The sequence below is a fragment of the Myodes glareolus genome, chromosome 9 (genome assembly GCF_982192425.1).
Source record: "Myodes glareolus chromosome 9, mMyoGla1.1, whole genome shotgun sequence".
In the NCBI taxonomy this organism is placed as follows: domain Eukaryota; kingdom Metazoa; phylum Chordata; class Mammalia; order Rodentia; family Cricetidae; genus Myodes; species Myodes glareolus.
In genome coordinates, this window is record NC_142034.1 from 105,714,711 (window position 1) to 105,734,218 (window position 19,508).

The following is a 19,508-nucleotide window of genomic DNA, read 5'->3' on the forward strand; positions in this document are numbered from 1 at the left end:
ACAAACCACAATCCCAGAGAACTTAGACAACAATGAGGACACTAAGAGAGACTTACATAGATCTAATCTACATGGGAAGTAGAAAAAGACAAGATCTCCTGAGTAAGTTGGAAGCATAGAGACCTTTGGGGAGGGTTGAAGGGGGAAGAGGAGAGGCAGGGATGGGAGCAGAGAAAAATGTAGAGCTCAATAAAAATCAATAAAAAAAAGATTAACAGTCTTCCTCAAAGGCTGACAATGTTCACAGAAAAGCAGGTCTGATAGAGAAGAGAGGCTGTCTTGGACACAAGCAGCCCTGATAAAAATGTACCAAATGTGTCATTTTGCCCATCCCAGGTCTTTATTCCCTCTTACCACAAGGAAAGGGGTTACTATCACTACAGTCAGACCATCTCAGGCCCTACTTCTGGTTTCTCCAAAGCCTGGCTAACTCTAACCTTTACCTGGAGTTGACATGACCTCCTTCCTGCTTTGTATTCTCTGTGTACATCCTTCATGTTTAGGTCCGAAGAGATGGAGGAGAGGAGAAAGGGTTGTGTGAAGGCCAGAGACTAACATCAATTACTTTTCTTAGATAGAGTCTCTCACTGAACTAGGACTTTTCTAATTTGGTTAGACTGGCTGGCTGGACAAGCCCCTGAAGTGTTCCCTCCCTGTCATTGGGTGTTGTGGGATATTTGTATAATGTGGTTCAAACTCAGGCAAGTGCCTATGCACTGACCTCCAGTCCCCAGAAGAGCAGTTGACAGAATTGTACTCTCTCCTCCCAGATACCACAGGCTCCTGGCTCTTGATACAACCAAGTTCTGATTGCAAGATGTAGCCAACAGTGCCCTGCAGTTTCAGCCCAATGCCAGGCTCTCTTCTTTCACATTCTGTCTTCATGGCTTATCCTGTTGGTGACAGAGATATCTGTCTATTCTTTTCTTTCTTATCCAAACCATCTGATCACTGTAGGGGAATCACCACTCACACACTGATGCTCAGGGGTAACCTCCCTCCTCTCTGTCCAGTAGCAGAAGTGCCCTGATATGTTCACACACACACACACACACACACACACACACACACACACACACACACACACAGGATGGGGGCTCATGTATTGGGAGCTGGGTTTCTAGCTATTGGCACTATTAGGGAAAATTCTAGAAACATAAGGATGAGGACTTAGCTAGAAGCAGGTCACTGATGCTGGTAAACTGAGAACCACCCACATTTCAGAACCAGGTGCTCCCCCTGCCCTTCAGCGACTCGGCACCAGTGACCATATCAGCAGCAGCCCAATGCAACACACTTCCACCAAGGCCTCGAGTCATGCTCCCTTTATAGAGCACAAGTCTTCGTGGCCTGCCATTTTTCCTTCTCCATCCCTACTCAGAGAAGGCCTACTGTGCCCCCACCCAGCTTGAGTGTGGTGACCATGGCTCTGGCAGGCCCTGCCCTTCTCTCTCATTCCCTCTGCCTTGCTAAAAACCATTAAACTACATTCCTAAAGCTAACCATCTAAGTCTATTCCCTTACTTGGCCACTTCTTCCTCCTGAGGCTGACTACCAAAGTCTAGCAATCAAATGCCTCCTTTGGTTCACCTAATGAACCCGCCCAGCTAAACACCTCATCCTAACATAGGCTTTCCCCTTATCTTTATAAACTGCCATTTGCCTATGCGCTGCATCTGTCTCCCTCTGGGACAAATACCCCTCCCCCATTCCACTTCCTCTTCTCCCTCGCCCACTATCTGCCTTGCCACAGCATCCTAGCCCATTCCATCACAGACCTTCCCTTTCCTTCCTCTTAAAACACCTGCATGGTCAATCTGCTGCTCTTTCTGTCTGACTCAGAAAGCAGCCGCTTTAACTTTTCTTCCCCAATTGATAAAGGCTCTCTCTATGAAAACAGAGGTTTGGTTGTGGTTTTGTACTTAATCGAGGGTCTGGGAGGAAGCCTTCACTGTTTGGGAAGGGTCTCTTAACACCCCCCATCAATCAATCTGTTGCATGAGGTCTGTTGTGTGGTATAATTTTTGTGGTAGTCCTTGGCCCTCCAATCACAGCAAAATCCTAATAACTGGGGTAAGCATTTTTGCTTCCCATTTCCATGGTGAACTGTTCTCTACCATGTACTTCTGGCGCCATGATGTTCTGTCCAAGTGACCGTGGACTGAATCCTCTGAAGTCGTGGGCCAACACGAACCTTTCTCTGTTGAAGTGTTTCTGTCAGTTACAGAAAATGGCTGATCCAGGCAGGTCCATGGAGACTCTCTTGATACTGGAGGTTCTGCCATGGTCAGGGTGGTGTCCCCACCTAACACAATGAATTATGTGCACCAAACTAGATTAAAAGTTCTCAAGGACATCAAGGATTTGGGGCAACATGTCAGGAACTTTCAGAGCTCTGCCACTTCCATAAAAATGAGCTCCGCAGTAGAGACCTTGGGAACTAATTAGGTATTAGGACATTTTTATGCACAGACACAAGCACCCATGCACTTGGGTAACACACCCACAGAGCAGCACTGTCAGCCTGTGTTCACCTCTCTTACTTCATTAATATTTGACTTCTTTGGCTCTCAGATGTCTTGAATATTTTAATTACAGAATCTTATTACATGCTCAGGGATTCTTAAGAGAAACAGACACAATTTTCATAAAAGTTTTATGAATCTGACTCAGTGTGTGACTGTAGTACAATCCAATAAGTATTAATAATAATTAAAATTTATGGGACCCTCACTCGTTGTCGAGTATTATCTCATTTTACCCTGACTACCATCTGATCGAAGTTAAGAGGAGTTAAGTGCTTGGCCAAGGTCACAGGGGTCTGACTCTATTAACATACAGCGCCAGCTCCCAAGCTGATGGCCTCCTCACGTTTGTACAAATAGCTAATCATTTGCACAGAGCCCTTACAATGTGGCTGGGAATCTACCTATTCCTAGAAATGCCAGAGTTTGTGCTGATCTTCCCCTGCAGCCCCCAACAGGTGTCTGCCAAGCCACGGAGAAGCAACAAGCACCCTCTCTGCAGAAGCTGTGCTCAGCACTCCTTACCACGACTTCCTGGTGGCGTTAAGCCCCAGGGACCTGTCTGTATAGCCTCCTTTGCAGTGGTCTTTCAGATAATCATTCCCCAAAAAGGGTCCCTAAACACTTTTCTCCAAGACTCCCCTTCTGGGGAACCCACACCCAAAGTCATACTTCACAGTAGGATCAGTAATCTCCATTAACAGGTCAGCAAGAAAATACCTGCAGGTACAAGAGCCTCAGAGGACCAGCTCCCACACCAGACAGTTCTCAGCCCCCTGCTAATGCCAGCTCCAGGGGACCCAATGTCCTTTTCTGGCCTCTCACATACAGACACATGCATAAAAATTATATATATATATATATATTTGAAAGTAATTTTATTAAATTATAAAAGTTTCCATTTCCACCCCTCCTCCCACCACACTCCCACTCCCCCCACTCCCTCTCCTCCTCCCTCTCCATCCCTAAGAGCAGCCAGGGTTTCCTGCCCTGTGGGAAGTTCAAGTTCCTCCCCCATCCCTCCAGGTCCAGGAAGGTGAGTGTCCAGACAGACTGGATCCGCAAAATCCAGTATATGCAGAGGAAACAAATCCCAGTGTCATTGTCAATGGCTTTTCAGAAAGACTCCGGGCCAGCCACATTCAGAGAATCCGGCCACATTCAGAGAATCTAGTTGGATCGCGTCCTTGTTCAGTCCCAGTCCAACTGGCCTTGGTAAACTCTCATTAGATCCATCCCCTTGTATCAGTGGGTGATCACATCCCTCGCAGTCTTTATTTCCTTTTTCATTTTCTTCATCCTTCTGCTCCTCATTTGGACCTTGGGGGGCTCAGTCCGGTGCTCCAATGTGGGTCTCCGTCTGTATCGCCATCCATCATCGGATGAAGGTTCTCTCTGGTCTTGCCTTCTTTGCTCACGTTTTCTTTCCTTCTGCTTCTCGTTTGGACCTAGGGAGTTAAGTCCAGTGTTCCGATGTGGGTCTCTGTCTCTATCTCCATCCATCGCCAGATGAAGGTTCTATGGTGATAAGCAAAATATTCATCAGTATGGTTATGGGCCAAGGTCGTTTCAGGTACCCTCTCTTCTGTCCAGAGAACAATCTGGGGATCTCTCCTTGGACCTGGGATCCCATTTATAATCAAGTCTCCTGTAAACCCTAAAATGATTCCCTTAGTTGAAATACATAAAAAATATATATTTTTTATTAAAAGAAAGTATCTTCAGCTTTGAAAGTCAAACATTCTCTCTCACCTTCACCTCTGCCATTGCAGCAGGAAGGTCACCATAGATGGTACATTAAGGAATGAGTGTACCTGTCTTCATAAAAGCTCACTTATGGACACTGAATTTAGGATCTCATTATTTCATGACTTTCTTTTTCTCAGTCATTTAAAAATAGTTTTAAAGCTTGGGACTGGGGCTCAGCTCAGTTGGTAGAATGCTCACCTAGCATGTGTGAGTGCTCACCTGGCATATGTGAGTGCTCACCATGCATGAGTGCTCACCTTGCATGCATAAAGCCTGGGCTCTATCCCCAGCACTGCACACTCACCCTGGTGGAGCATTCCTGTCATCTCAGCACTCTGAGGGGTGGTAGTGAGGAGTATGAAGACAGGGGCATCCACAATCCAGGGTCAGCCTTAGCTACATAGAGAGTTCCAGACTACCCTGGGCTATATAAGACCTTACCTCACACACAAAAATTTAGTAAATAAATAAACAAATAGTTTAATAAATGGTTACACAGACCTTTAAGCATCCAAGGGCAGGAGCAGGCAGAGCCTTGTGAGTTCTTGGTTAGTCTGGTCTTGTGAGTCTCAGTCAGTGAGACAACATATACAAACACATCACACAACTAGCCAGCCTGGCTTGCAGGAGGTAATTTCCCAGCCTTGCTTTGTAATATCTCCTGCAATCCTCCCATTAGCTGCGTGAGACAGGACCATCATTGTTTCCATTACGCAGACAAAGAAAGGTGAAACTTAGGAAGGTTTGGTGGTGCTCTAGGGAGATGGGGCAGCAAATAAAGGTGTCTGCCTCCAAGCTTAGGGACTGGACCTTGATCCTCAGGCCCCAAGGCAGGAGAAAACTACCTCCTGAAAGTTGTCCTCTGACCTCCACATGGGTAACCTGACAAAGTGTATACTTGCACTCATGCATGTGCACACAAGCACACATGCGAGCACACACACACAATGAATGAATGAATGAAATTACGACATTTTATCCTGCACTCTTACATGTATTGGCATTGCATTTAGTTGACTATCAAAAATAAAAGTGATCCAGTTGGGCAAGTGGGAGAGAGGCTGGTGGTGATACAGAGCATGTTAGTGGCAGCAAATGGGGACCACAAATGGGGACCACAAATGGGGACCACAAATGATTATATTTCACTATATAGCTTTATGAAATTCTCAAAAGGGAGAAAAAAATTTAAGAGGAATTAATCTTTTTAAAGAAGAAGGTATAATGGCCTTAAGAGAAATACATGTCCAAATCCCAGGAACAGTGGCCAACAGTGGCCATGGTCAGTCCACTCTAGCCTGTTCAGAAACTCCTAGCAGCCAGCTAGGATGGCTGTGAACTGTGTACTGTACTGCAAAGGTTTGCGCTCTGTGCTGGGATCCTCGGGATGGGAGCCGATCGTGAAGGCTCCGCTCATGGACTCCTGATGTGAAGGCACTGGGAGGCAGAGACACAGTGGGATCTTGTTGGGGAACACAGGCTCCTTGACCTCGCCTTGGAAGGCATGAGGGGAGCCCCACTTCTCTACTGTGCCCTCCCCCACACGATGCCCTTAACTCTAGTTCTACGCACCCAGTGCTCTCTTCTGGTCTCCGCGGGAACCTCCACCCACCTCTGAAACCAATGTATCCGTTTCTTTCCTCAGGTATTTTTATCAGATAACGGAAAAGCTAACACTACATCATGGCAGTGAAAGAGTGATTTTCTGTCCTGGATGTGGCTGTTTCTCTTCACTCTCCGCACGGCGACAGCCCAGTGCGGTGACTCAGGAGTCAGGCTGTACAAAGATGTCACCTGAAAGAAGCTTGCTGCTACTCAGCTCGGTGGCAGCTGCTGCCTCCACCTTTGCTAAGAAACCAAGCAGGCTCCCAGACGAGTATGAGAAGACCAGGGATGCTCAAACTGCTCGCTGAACCTGGGGCAGCTAGAATAAGTCTCACCCCACCTGCTGTTCCGCTGGTCACACGCCAGCCTAAATTTCTCCATGGCATTTTTGTACCTGTACAGATGCGCCCTACCTGTGATTAAGAACACAGTACATTGTGCACCGGAGACTAAACAAACCCGAAGCTCGAAGCCAGCACGCCAACACTCCTGCTTAGTCAGTGTAGCACAAAAGAAGCTTAGGACCATGTCCTCCCATCTGCGCAATGACCAGGTGGAGAAATGAGACGACTCACATAGTCCTTACAATGTCCCAGGCACTGGCCTGAGACTCCGTATTCAGGAACTTATTTAATTCCACAGCAATCCCAGAAGGCAAATGCTATTAAAAACTCACTTTTGCAGATGAAGATTCTGAGAGGCAAAGTCATTTTCTCAAAGTCACCCGGCCAGTAAGTGGCCGAGTGGCCTCTCACACACAAGCAGACAGACTCGGGTATAAGCCACAGCCACAGGTTGATGAGCATGTCCAGCCAAGTAGACAGTAACTATGTACAAAAAGAGCACCCCCTTCGCAAACTCTCTTTTTATTTCTTAACAATGTTTCTAAAAATATACAAACTGGGTTGAAGAGATATCAGTAGGTAAATTGTTTGCCTTTCAAACACAAGGATCTAAGTTCTATCTCAAGTATCCATGGTAAAAACAACAAATCCACGCTTGTAACACAAAATGGGGGGAAGTAGATGGGTAGATCCATGGGGCTCAACAATCAGCCCACCTAGCCTAATCTCTGAAAAAAAAAATCCACAAAATAGAAAAGTAGAGAGAGCCTTTGGAAGAAGAGTTGAGATTGTTCTCTGTCCCCATATAAATTCATACACATGTGTACCTGCACAGGCACATACATGTGCACACACAAGCACAGATGCACACTAAAAGTTAGTCCTTACTTATGGGCAGCTGTAGGATCATAGAACTCCTTAAACTGCTACCCATGGAACCAAAGAGATGCCACAACTTGAATATCTCAAACAAATGCAGTCCCTCAAATGAATTCCTTGAATAGAGCATTCAAGGCCCATGTTTTACAGAATGCTGGTAGCTTGTTAGACTCCATCACCAGGCAAACCTGAGGCGGCAGTGTGCTGACTCTTGGAGCTGTCCATCAGCACCCTGTCAGCCCTTCACCAAGACAACAGAGAGAAAAGCTGAGGAAAAAACAGACCCACTCAGCTTTCAGGACTTCAGTGCCTGAACTTTCATACCTGACTGAAAGCCTTCAATGCTTCTCCTGAAGACGAGATCAGCTCCTGCCCTTGTCTGCGCAGACACACCCCTCCAGTTTGTGCAGCTCCCATAGTCCCTGTAATGGGAAGGAGCAGGCAAAGCCATCATTAACTCGGTTACATTCTCAGAAAAGAGCAGTTCTTGTTGCTAAAATAGCACCACATTAGGAAGCCACTTCAACATTTGATGTCATAGACCAATAGAATTAATTTAACTGAGGTGTCTTGGGTTTCATTTTGCCCCAATTATCTGTCATCCTTTCTCAGGTACCAGTGGTCTGGCCTGGGATATTAGTTAATTTTCTGTTGTTAGGATAAACCTCCATGGTCAAAAGCAACTTAGAGAGGAAAGTTTCTCTTTACTTATACAGTTCCAAAGGGAGAGTCCATAATGGCAGAGGCGGCATGGCAGCAAAAGGAAGAACAAGCTTGCTGTCAATATCTTTATCTTTATGCTTTAAAGCACAGTGAGCCAGTGGGAAATGGGGTGAGACTATAAACCCTCATAGCCCACCCCATGCGTGCTTCCTGCAGTGAAGCTCCACCTCCTAAAGGTTCCCTCACCTGTGGGGGGCATTTCTCTCTTAAATCACCCCACCCAAGAATGTGCTTTTCATTGCAGTGACGGAAGTCCAGGGCAAACAGGAAGCATATTCACGTCTGCCAACATCCCACTGGCCAAAGGGAGCCCCGTGTCCATCCAGGGTCAAAGTGGGAGGACACTTCTGACTCACATAACAAAGAATGTGTGTGACTCTTAACAGCAACGGGCTGGTGTTGTGTTTGCAAACTAAGAGACACAGATGTGAAGATGCTAGATTATCTGCCAATTAAGATTTTACCTTTCGGCTAAGGCAACTGGAACAACACAAGGTAGCAGAAATGTATTCCTCCAGTGGAGTCATATTTTTCTCCATGTGTCTGAAGCTTTCTAGATTTGCATACGGAATGGAAGCAGAAGTTTCCTATGGTTTTGAAGGTCAAGTAAGAAAGGCTACCTGGGTACCCTAGCAAGTGAAGAAAGACAGTATTTGAGCATCAGGGAAGGAGATGACAATGTCTGAAAGCTGCTCCTCTCCAAGTGTAGAAGAGTTTGTGGGAGGAGTCTCCTGCAGCCCAGGTTAGCCTCAGACTCACTGTGTTCACTGAGGATGACCTTGAACCCCTGGTGTTCTTCTCTCCCTTCCTCCAGTGCCAGCATTATGGGCCTGTGCCCTGATGCTCAGCCTATGGCTTATAAGGTGGTGGGGATCAAACCCAGGGCTTCATGCATGTTAGGCAAGTGCCCAACCAACTGAGCTACACCCTGGGCCATTGCTTGACTCCAAATTCCACTGATAAATTTTCAAGGTCATTCCTTCACTAGGGTACTTCAGTATCTGGGAAAGGAGAAATAGAGTCTCATTAGGACATGAGAGGGGAGGGAATCATTCACAGTCCAACAAATGCTTATTTATAAAAAAAAAATCAGAGCTAAAACTAAAATTAGGAAATTAGAACTAAATCAGAGGATTTAGGCAGAATCATCACTATCAAAAGCAGCAAGCATATGGGTTGTGCTGTGGAGTGGAGACCATCAAACTGGGACATGGAAATGAACCCTGGAGATTAGACTGATTGCCAGAAGAGAAGGGAAGCATGCCCTTTGAAAGCCCAGATACCAAATTCAATTTTAGATTTTGATGCAGCCACAGCAAGGCTGCCCCGCACTTTTGTCTAGCCTTTGGTGACAATGACAGCTTCAGAACACTTGATGCAGCCCCTGGAAAAGTTTCTACAAAGTAAAGAAAGGGTGAGGCACACCCCTACCCCAGGATATTACTCGGTAGAAGGTGTCTTTTGAAAGTGTCTCTAACAGCCTGTTGTGTTTTCATGAATTGGAAGGCCTGCCTCCACAGGCTGGGATTCTCTAGAAGGCTTTCTGTGGCTCCCTCTGGCTCCTGCTAGTTCCTGTTTGATTCTGCATATTCATAAAACACTCTGTAGGACACAGCGCAGTTCAAAAACTTGCTTTCAGCTTTGCCAACTTCAATAAGCCTGTTCCTCTCCACTTGGCAGTTAATTCACTGGGCTCAGAAGACACTCCTACTGGGCATTTGAGCTGCAAGTTGGCAAAGCAAGCTGAGAGGTTTCAAGGCCTAGGACCGGCCTTGTTTGGGGAAAGATTTGCCAGAGGGACTCTGCCCACTTCAGGATAGTCAGGAATGAGGTGCCCCCCCCCCCCGGATCAGTTTGCAGAAGAAGTAGTTCTGTTTTATAGTCCGCTTCTTCTTTCTGCTTTGGGAAGCTGCATGAAGGAAGGAAGCAGCCGCCTAAGCAGTGATGCGTTAAGACTGAACTCACTCTGGCTCAGCACCATCCTCCTGTGCTCCTCCATTACAGTCATCCTAGAATGAAGTTCAAGGCCAATTGATCTTATTCTGGCATCCCCGAGTCCCTGAGCAGGATGGCATTTCCAGAGTTCAACTCGAATCCATGGTTCCTCTGCTGAGAACAGTAAGCAGAACATTGGGCATCGCAGTGTCCCAAGCCATTGGACTCCAGGCAAGTAATGGCAGATAAATCCCCTGGCTTCATGAAGCTCCTCATCTGGCAGAGGAAGCCAGGTGGGTCCAAGTGAGTACAGAGAAGAGTGAAATTTTCCAGAAGGAGTGTGTGAGGTGGAAGGATGCAAATGGAGGCATATAATGGGGGCGGGGGTGTCAGGGAAGGCTTTTCTGGTAGGCAATGCTCGCAATACATTTGAAAGGTCTTCGGAAGGTCAGCATGGGGAGTGTACCTGTAACCCCAGCACTCAGGAAACAAAGGCAGGGGGATCTCTGGTTTCAAGCCAGCCTAGTGAGACAGTGTCTCAAAAACAGACAGACAAGCAAGCAAACACCACCCCCCTCAACAGTTCCCCAGAGTATTATGCAGATGGGCTGGGGTAGGAGACAGGGAAAGGTGTTTCTAGAGAAAGTGACCATCCAAACAGTTCCATTGTCCATGGAAAGGACAGTAGCTGAGGATGCAGAGAAGCACAGCCCTTAAGAGTGGTTGCTTTTCTTCCAGGGGTCCTGGGTCAGTTCTCAGCAGCCATGTCCCCTGGCCTGCAACTGTCTGTACCTATAGCTCTGGAGTACCTGAGGCCCTCTTCCCATCTCCTTCCCAAGTCCAAGCACTGTGCTCGCTCATGCACAAAGCCATACAGAGCCATACGCACATCACACAATCAAAAAATAATGTAAAGGACAGCAGCCCCTTCTGTGACCCAAGACCCCCCATCTTCTAATTACATTCCACCCCTAAACTCCTCCTTACAACACCAAACCCATCTCTAAAGCCACATGTAGCCTAGGGAAAGAAAGGACCTTGCTTGAACTCTCTCTCTCTCTCTCTCTCTCTCTCTCTCTCTCTTTCTCTCTCTTTCTCTCTCTCTCTCTCTCTCTCACACACACACACATGTGCACACTCACACACTCTCTCACATAAATACTCTCTTTTACACACACATGTGCACACTCATGCACACTCTCACATGAAAACTTTCTCACACACTCACACAGGCACATTCTCACACGTACTTTTTCATACACATATATGCTCTCTCTCATACACTCTCACACTCATACACTCATACATGTGCACTCTACAACACTCTCATGCACCCTCACACATACTCACACACACATACATATTCTCACACTCTACAAACTTTCATGTACACTCACAGACTCTCTCACACATTCACATATGCACTCTACATCACTCTCATGCACAAACACACAATCTCATTCTCATACACACTCATACACACTCTCTCACACGTTCTCACACTCACACACACACACTCTACAACACTTCCATGCACAATCACACACAATCTCATACTCATACACACTCACACACACTCTCACATTCTCATACTCATACACACACACACTCTCACATTCTCATATTCATACACACACACACTCTCTCACACGTTCTCACACTCACACACGCACACTCTACAACACTCTTATGCACACTCACACACACTCTCTCACACAGCACTACTAATGGGAAGCAGATGTCGACGCTGCTCCAGTTTCACAGCCGTAGAAACCGGGGTCTGATGTGACAACAAGCAGTGATCATCAAGAAGGTTCCAGACCTGGGATTCAAACCAAGAAGTCTGGCACTGGAAACTTAACTGGATGTTTTGCAGCTCGCCTCTAATATGGCAGCAACAGTCAGGAAGAGGAAACAGGTGAGGTCTTGACAAAATTTGATCCACTGGTAGAGGTTGTCCCATCCAAGTTCATAGGAAAACTTGCTTGTGGTTAATTAGTCATGTCTTTAATCCCTGAGCCAAAATATGCATTCTAAACTCCTCCCTCAGGCCATAAGACTTCCTGAGCTTTATCTGGCCGCTCCAGGTTTTCAGTGTCATGTCTGAAAATATCCCAAAGTCTCCACTCCATTGCTGATACAGCCAGAGATTAACTTAACCAAAGTCAGTCATGTCTTCTGCCACATTTCTTCCCACTAGGCTTTTCCTTCCCGCTAGTCCCACAGCCCTAACCTCCACATTAAACCTATCTCTCCCTGCCATACATGAAATTCTTTCTCAAGTCAGAAATCCATCTCGGTCCTTTGAAAACGCAATACCAGCTCATGAACACGGAGTCATCTCTCCAGTCCCCTTATCTGTATTTAAAGTTACACCTGCATAAAGAATAAGAGCAAATTAAAACTCTTTAGAGACATCCCACGGCCCTGTCACACACAGAGAATACCAGAGTATAGAGAAAGCTCAGAGTTTGTCCATTTGATGTGGCAGGGGTGGCAGGAATTTGCAGTTCAGGGGCCTAATGTAGCTGCCACACCAGCATCTGTCCTAGTACATCTGTCTGCTATTCCAGAGCCATTCCTGCCAAGCAAACTCCAACTGAAAGATACAGGAACTTGACTCTCAGTCTTCACCACACAGAGGCCTACTGTTCTCAGAGACCCTCACTGAGTCCATTCCACTACACACACACACACGCGCGCACACACACACACACACACACACACACACACACACACATACACACACACACACACACACACACACACACACACACAGTAAACTCATTTGAATCTGAAAAATCCAAGGTCGGTTCTCCTACCAACCTGTTACAGTAGCACACACCAAGCCAGCTGGGTGCTCATCAATGCCCAAACCTAACAAGTTTCAGTAACTTATTTTGATCTCACCACCTGTGCCAAAAAGGAACAAAGTGGGTGGGCAGGAAAAGAGCAGGTTCACCATGTGGACCTCCCTGAATGTGGGGTGGGGAGGAAAAGAGCAGGCTCACCACATGGACCTCCCTGAACGCGGAGCTTTCAGGACAGACGTGCGCATGTTCCCTTAGTCTTCCTGCTTCTCCACAGCTTTGTCAATGGCTAAGAAGGCTTTTTGAGGACTGGAAATTCTTTTGACTATTAACTGTGGGCAAATTCAGGTCACTCTGGCATTCTTTCTGCACTCCATTTTGAGGACAGCTCTGTATTTGACAGAAAACAAAGCTTTTTCTGCCTTTTCTTTTTCTTTCTTTCTTCCTTTCTCTTTCTTTCTTTCCTTTTCTTTTTTTCCCAAAACAATTGAAACAGAGATTTAGAATGCTCACCCTGGCATCAGCTCCCCTGGGCTGAATTTTGTCCACATCTCTTTGTGCAACCTCTCAGACCCCCACCCACTCACGTTCACACTACAGGAGCAGATGGGAAGAAGGATCAGGTCAGAAATGGGGCTTGTATAACCTCCAGAGCTCACCCCAAGTGTCCCACATCCAGAAGCTATGTCCTATACCCTCAAAGATCCAAAACAGTGTCCCTACCTGGGCATCAAGTACACACACATGAGCCTGTAGGGAATGTGTCGGGACCTCCTTATCTGTGGGGAGAGAACAGGCCGTCACTTAGTGTGTGATGCAGAAATGTGTGTTCAACAAAATAAATACTTTGGTTGTAAAAATAATTCTCTGCCTTGACATCTCCCTGAGGTGGGATTCCCCTCTGTATGCTGTGAATATGTTTTATTGCCAATGGTTAATAAAGAAACTGATTTCTGCCAATGGCTTAACAGAGCAAAGTCAGGCAGAAAATCCGAACAAAGATATATAGAGAGAGAATAGGCAGAGTCGAGGAGAAAGATGCCATCAGCCAGCCAGAACCTTACCAGTAACCCACAAGCCTCATAGTAAAATACAAAATAATAGAAATGGGTTAATTCAAAATGTCAGAGTTAGTTAATAAGAAGCCCAAACCAATAGGCTGAACAATGTTTTAATTAATACAGTTTCTGTGTGATTATTTCAGGTCTGGGCGGCCAGGAACAAACAAGTGGACTCCTTCTACATCCTACCCCCTTGCTTCCTTCCCAACTGCTGGGTCCAAAGGAAACTCCAATTCCCCATCCCCCAAAAGTAGTCCACATATCCAGGAACGAGCTCAGCGTGAACTACAGGAGAATTTCTGATGCTTAGATAAAAGCCAACATCCTCTAGAAACTTGTGAAACTGGTTCCCTCAGCCAAGGGAGTCATTTCTCTCACAGAAGGGACGTATGACTGTCTGTGGTGTTTATTAGTATATTAAAGCTCATGCTGGCCTCCAGGCTCCCTCAGCATGGCAGGTACCTGTTACACATGTCACAGTCTACGCTAGCATCTAACCTTCCTACTCCTCCTCTACCCTACTCTACTCCTCCTCCAATGGGCTCCCATCTCCACAGCCACTCCTACTTGTAACCCTGCTAATCTCGCTGTTTCCTATCCCTCTCTCTCTCTCTCTCTCTCTCTCTCTCTCTCTCTCTCTATCTATCTATCTATTATCTCTATCTATTTCCCTATCTATCTGTCTATCTACTCATCTATCCATCCATCTATCCATCCATCCATCATCCATTCATTCATCCATCTATCTATCAATCTATCTATCTATCCATCTATCTACATATCTGTCTGTCTTCTATCTGCCTATCTGTCTATCTATCTATCTTCCCAGCTTCTGCCTCTCTTACTACGTTCTCTCTACTCTCTATAGCCTGCTAGTCTCCCCTCTCTCACAGATAGTCCAGTCTATGTCCAATCTGCTGGTTCTGTTCTTTCTCTCTCTTTGCTCTGGACTCTTCCAGATACCCTTGACTCTTTTTTCTCTCAATTCTCCAATTAAAACCTTCCCCTTAAAACCATGGAGCAGTTGTGAATTTATACACCAACTAACAGTTGAGTGAGCCTCAGAATGGAGGAAGAATGAATGAAGACAGACAGACACTGGAGTGATCACTGCCAGAGGCCCGCTGAACTGGGCATGCTTGTCATTCCCTTCCCAGAAAATGGTCAAAGTCTAAGGAAACACAGATTGCTTGTTTTTCTTCTGAATCTTTTTGGGGGAGGTGTGTGAGAAGGGGTCATGGGGTGCCTTTAAAATGTTTAGATTTGTTCCCATTACTTAAAAGCATGGTTGTCAATACAAATGTGAGGGCTTAGAGAGACAGCTCAACAGCTAAGAGCAATCACTGCCACGGTGAAGTGTGTCTCAGGTAGGCCACACCTGGCTAGGCCTCCAGCCTCAGGCCATCAGATGAAGGGCAGCTCCTGTCAGGTCCTCTGGGCTCTCTTCCCTGGCTGTTTGCCTTGCCAACCTAACCCCTATAGATATCTGAGGTTATTATTCTCAACCTCTGCTATGATTGAGAAATACATATCCCAAGGACCAGGTATCAAAAATTTGGTTTTCCCTGTTCATGACATTCTTGGGAGACCATGAAACCTAAGAGGTGGGACCTCCTGGGAGATCTTCAAGTCTTTGGAAATGTCCTTGGAGAAGATACTGGGGCCTAGCTCCTTGTTTCCTGCCTCTTTGGCATCTGAGCTACGAGGTGAGCAACTTTTCTCTACCGTGTTGTTCCCCATCATGATGTACCAACCTGACACAAGCCAAGAGCAATGGGGCCATGAGCAAAGCCTCCAAACCCATTCGCAAATGTTCTCATTGTAAGTTGATTTCCCTCGGGTATTTGTTATAGCACCAGACAGCTGACTAACACAAGGAAGACTCCTCTGTTCAGACCCATGCAGGCAAACCTGAGACAAGCAGCTTTCTGTGTCTAGCTTGGTGTCCTCACTCATTAGCTAGAGACTGGACTAGACTTCAGCCCAAGAGTATACATAGTAAATTGGAGGCTGCACATGAGATTCCATCTGGGAAAGCTCTGCTGAACTGGCTTTTATTAACCCTTACCTCAAACACCCTGTGCTTCCAAAAGTAGTCTTTCTGAAGGGGGGGTTCCTGCTTGAGGAACATACTTGCTGTACTAGTAATAACAATGTACAGCAAACTGAGCATCACTTCTCTTAAATGTGCCTGCTCCATTCAAAACTGAGGTGCAACAAGCTTTCTCACTTCATAATGCTGGAGAGATTCTGCCCCGTGCTTACTGGAGCACCTGGCAGGTGCTAAGGCTGAGTCCTCCAGCCAGAAGCTTTGCTCCCGTCTCTCGCCATCATCTCATGGGCGACATTGCCATGGTGCTTTCTTATGAAAGCATCAGTGTTCGCTCAGGTGTGTGTAAAATTAACACTGTTCGCATGTAAAGTCACACAGATGACGTGAATCGACATGAAGTCTGGAATGACTCTGTTCAGTGCAAAATAGGATAACTGGGGACATCCACCCTCATTAATAACTGATGGGGTCATTTGCTGATCACTAACTGGCATCAGATTACAAGTGCGGGAACTGAGGAAGCAGCTCAGCCAGTCAAGTGCTCACGTGCGAGCATGAGGACTGGGTTTGATCCCCAGAACTAGTGTTAAAAAAAAAAGCCTGGCATGGTGGTGTACATTTGTAATCCCAGAACATGGAAAGCAGATACACATGGACCCCAGCCAGCCACCCTAAGCTGCTTGGGGAGTTCCAAGACAAAGAGCGAGTCAGTATCAGAAATAACCAAAGTGGGGCTGGAGAGATGGCTCAGCAGTTAAGAACACTTGAGGCTCTTCCAGAGGACCTGTGTTCAACTGCCCAGCACCTGTGTTTGGCTGCTTACAGCACCCTGTAACTCCAGCTCCAGGGATCCAACACCCACTTCTGGCCTCTGAAGTCATCTGCATACATGTAGCTTACATTCTTTCTCTGTCTCTGTCTCTGTCTCTGTCTCTCTCAGTCTCTCTCTCTCTTTCTCTCTCTCTCTCTCTCTCTCTCTCTCTCTCTCTCTCTCTCTCTCTCACACACACACACACACACACACACAAATAACTAAAATAAAATAATCCTCAAAAAATAACCAAAGTGAGCAACCTGAGAAACAATGACCGAAGGTGTCCTCTGGCCTCTATATACGAGCATATGTGTGCACACACTCACATATTTGTGGTGTATATAAGGCGAAGACCACAAAGACTTTATAGACTTGCATATAAGCTTTCTGTTCTTGGGGCTAATTTCAAGCTAAAGCCACCACAGTTCTGTATTACATCGTTATTTGGTGGAATTCCAGAAAAAGTCAACTATCTGGAACTAACAGAAACATTTTTAAGGAGCAAAGTGATGAACCTTCAAATATTTGTACATTTTTGAAGCTAAGAGAATAAAGTCAGGCCCTGCAAGTAAAACCTTCTCTTCCTCCAATTTTTCTGAAGAAAATCTACAGGAAGAAAGGCACTCAGTCACATCTCCACGCGCTGCTGTGTCCCTGCTCACCTGGGGAGGGAGCAGCAATGCTGGAAAACAGCTCAGAATAATAGAATCACCTTAAGACCGTTGGATGCCCAAGCTGGGATTCTGCTGTCCTAGCAGAAACATTCTGAAATCAGTTGAATAGAGAAATCCTGCTCTAATTCCCTGGTAAGACTGCAATGCATTAATAAGATTCAACATTTTCTGGGCAATGAAGTCCTAAGAGTGCCCTAGACAAGACATGAAATGCCCTTTGTTCCCTCTGAGATGGTAAAGCCTTGTTAGGCAGAGAAGACAAAGGGCCCCAGAGTATCAAGCAGTCCCCCACTCAAAGAATCCACCCAGGTTGCCCTCTTAAAACACAGTTCCAGCCTGGACATGTAGCATCCAATCTGATCATCAGAGTTCTCTAGAGAAACGTGTTGGAAGATACGGTCAGAAAGGCCTGGGTCAGGAAACTGTCTTTTAAATTCAACTCAAGAGTCCATCATTCGTGCCTGCTGGTGAAGCTTTCATACTATTCGTAATATAAAGACAGACTCTGCATGTGCACTTCCTAATAGAGTGCTAGCTTCCAGATCTTTACAAAATGATGATAATAAAATAACAGCAACAAAAATAACAGCAGCTACTCAGTATTAGGAGCTTTCTCCTCACCACAACAGCCTGGTGGGGGCAATTCTCTGGTTATCCCATTTATAGATGTACATATCGAAGCAGGGAGAAAGTACTGGGGAGGACTCCTCCCATGACAAGTGAGAGAAATATGAAATATGAGTCTAGATTACAGGAGAGAAAATAGAATGTATTCACTCATGAAAGTGGGAAGTAAGATGGAATTTTCCAGAAGTTAGAAGAGCTGTGTCAACGCAGGGACCCAGATCGGTGCTGGACTCCAGCTTTCTCCAGTCCTCTGCTCCCCCTCTCTCCTACTGCTATTGTCACTGCTCCCTCCTTGGTCTCATCCTCTACAGCTACACAGCACCTCCAAAACTGACATTAGTAATTCTGTCTTCCATTTTTTAAACACAACTCAGTACATTCTATCTAGTAAGAAAGAAAACAAGTGATGAGATGTGTGTGACTACACACATGACCTCACTGCATACCTGAGTTACATGAGATGTGTGTGACTACACACATGACCTCAGTGCATGCCTGAGCTACATGAGATGTGTGTGACTACACACAAGACCTCAGTGCATGCCTGAGCTACATGAGATGTGTGTGACTACACACATGACCTCAGTGCATCCATGAGTTACATGAGATGTGTGTGACTACACACAAGACCTCAGTACAACCCTGAGTTACATGAGATGTGCATGATTACACACATGACCTCAGTGCATGTCTGAGTTACATGAGATGTGTGTGACTACACAGACATGATCACAGCAAATCCCTGAGTTACGTGAAATATGTGTGACTACACAGACATGATCACAGTGTGTCTCTGAGTTACATGAGACTGCATACACACATGACCTCAGTGTATCCCTGAGTTATCTGATATGTGTGTGACTACACACACACACACACATGCATGACCACAGTGCATCCCTGAGTTACATGACATGTGCATGACTACACACATGACCTCAGTGCATTCCTGAGTTATCTGATATGTGTGATTACACAGATAGGACCACAGTGTGTTCCTGAGTTACATGAGATGTGTGTGATTACACATACGTGAGCTCAATGCCTCCCTGAGTTATATTGTCACATGGTTCATCATGCATGAGAGTTTGCTCCCCTCTGCTGGCTTGGTGAAGTAAAAGGCCACATTGATAGTAGAGGATGACGTTTCTAGGGACTGGGAGATTCTTGTCTACAGCTAGGACAGAAAAACAAATAAAAAACACTAATCCTTGATATTGTCAAGTACACATAAGTGATTTCTCTAACAACCTCAGACGTGGGGGTGGGGATTTAAAAGTAGAGTTTTTGCAGTTGAACATCAGATAAGAGTGCAACCCTAGCCCACATCACAACTGTGGCTGTAAAACTCGGTGTGGCAGCCCTCCCCCCAGCCCTGCATGCTCCTAACCCACTGTAAGGTGAAAACTATGTTTCTTCTGGATCCTTCTGTTGTTCTTATTCTGCTACAAAGCAATAACTTCTCTAATGAAGCAAACCCTTTCCCCAGAGCCCTACATCTGCACCACAAATCTGTATTTTACCAGAAAAGAAATAATTAATATGGATTCTGTTTAGTGAGAATGACTAAACCATGGTGTTATTGCTGCTGTTAGCAGTGAGAAAAAAATGTGACTTAAAAACATTATTTTAATCCAAAGTTAATTAATTTCCTTCTCTTTGCTCATTGATAGTACTTGGCCATGAGTGTGTTATCAGCCATCACACAA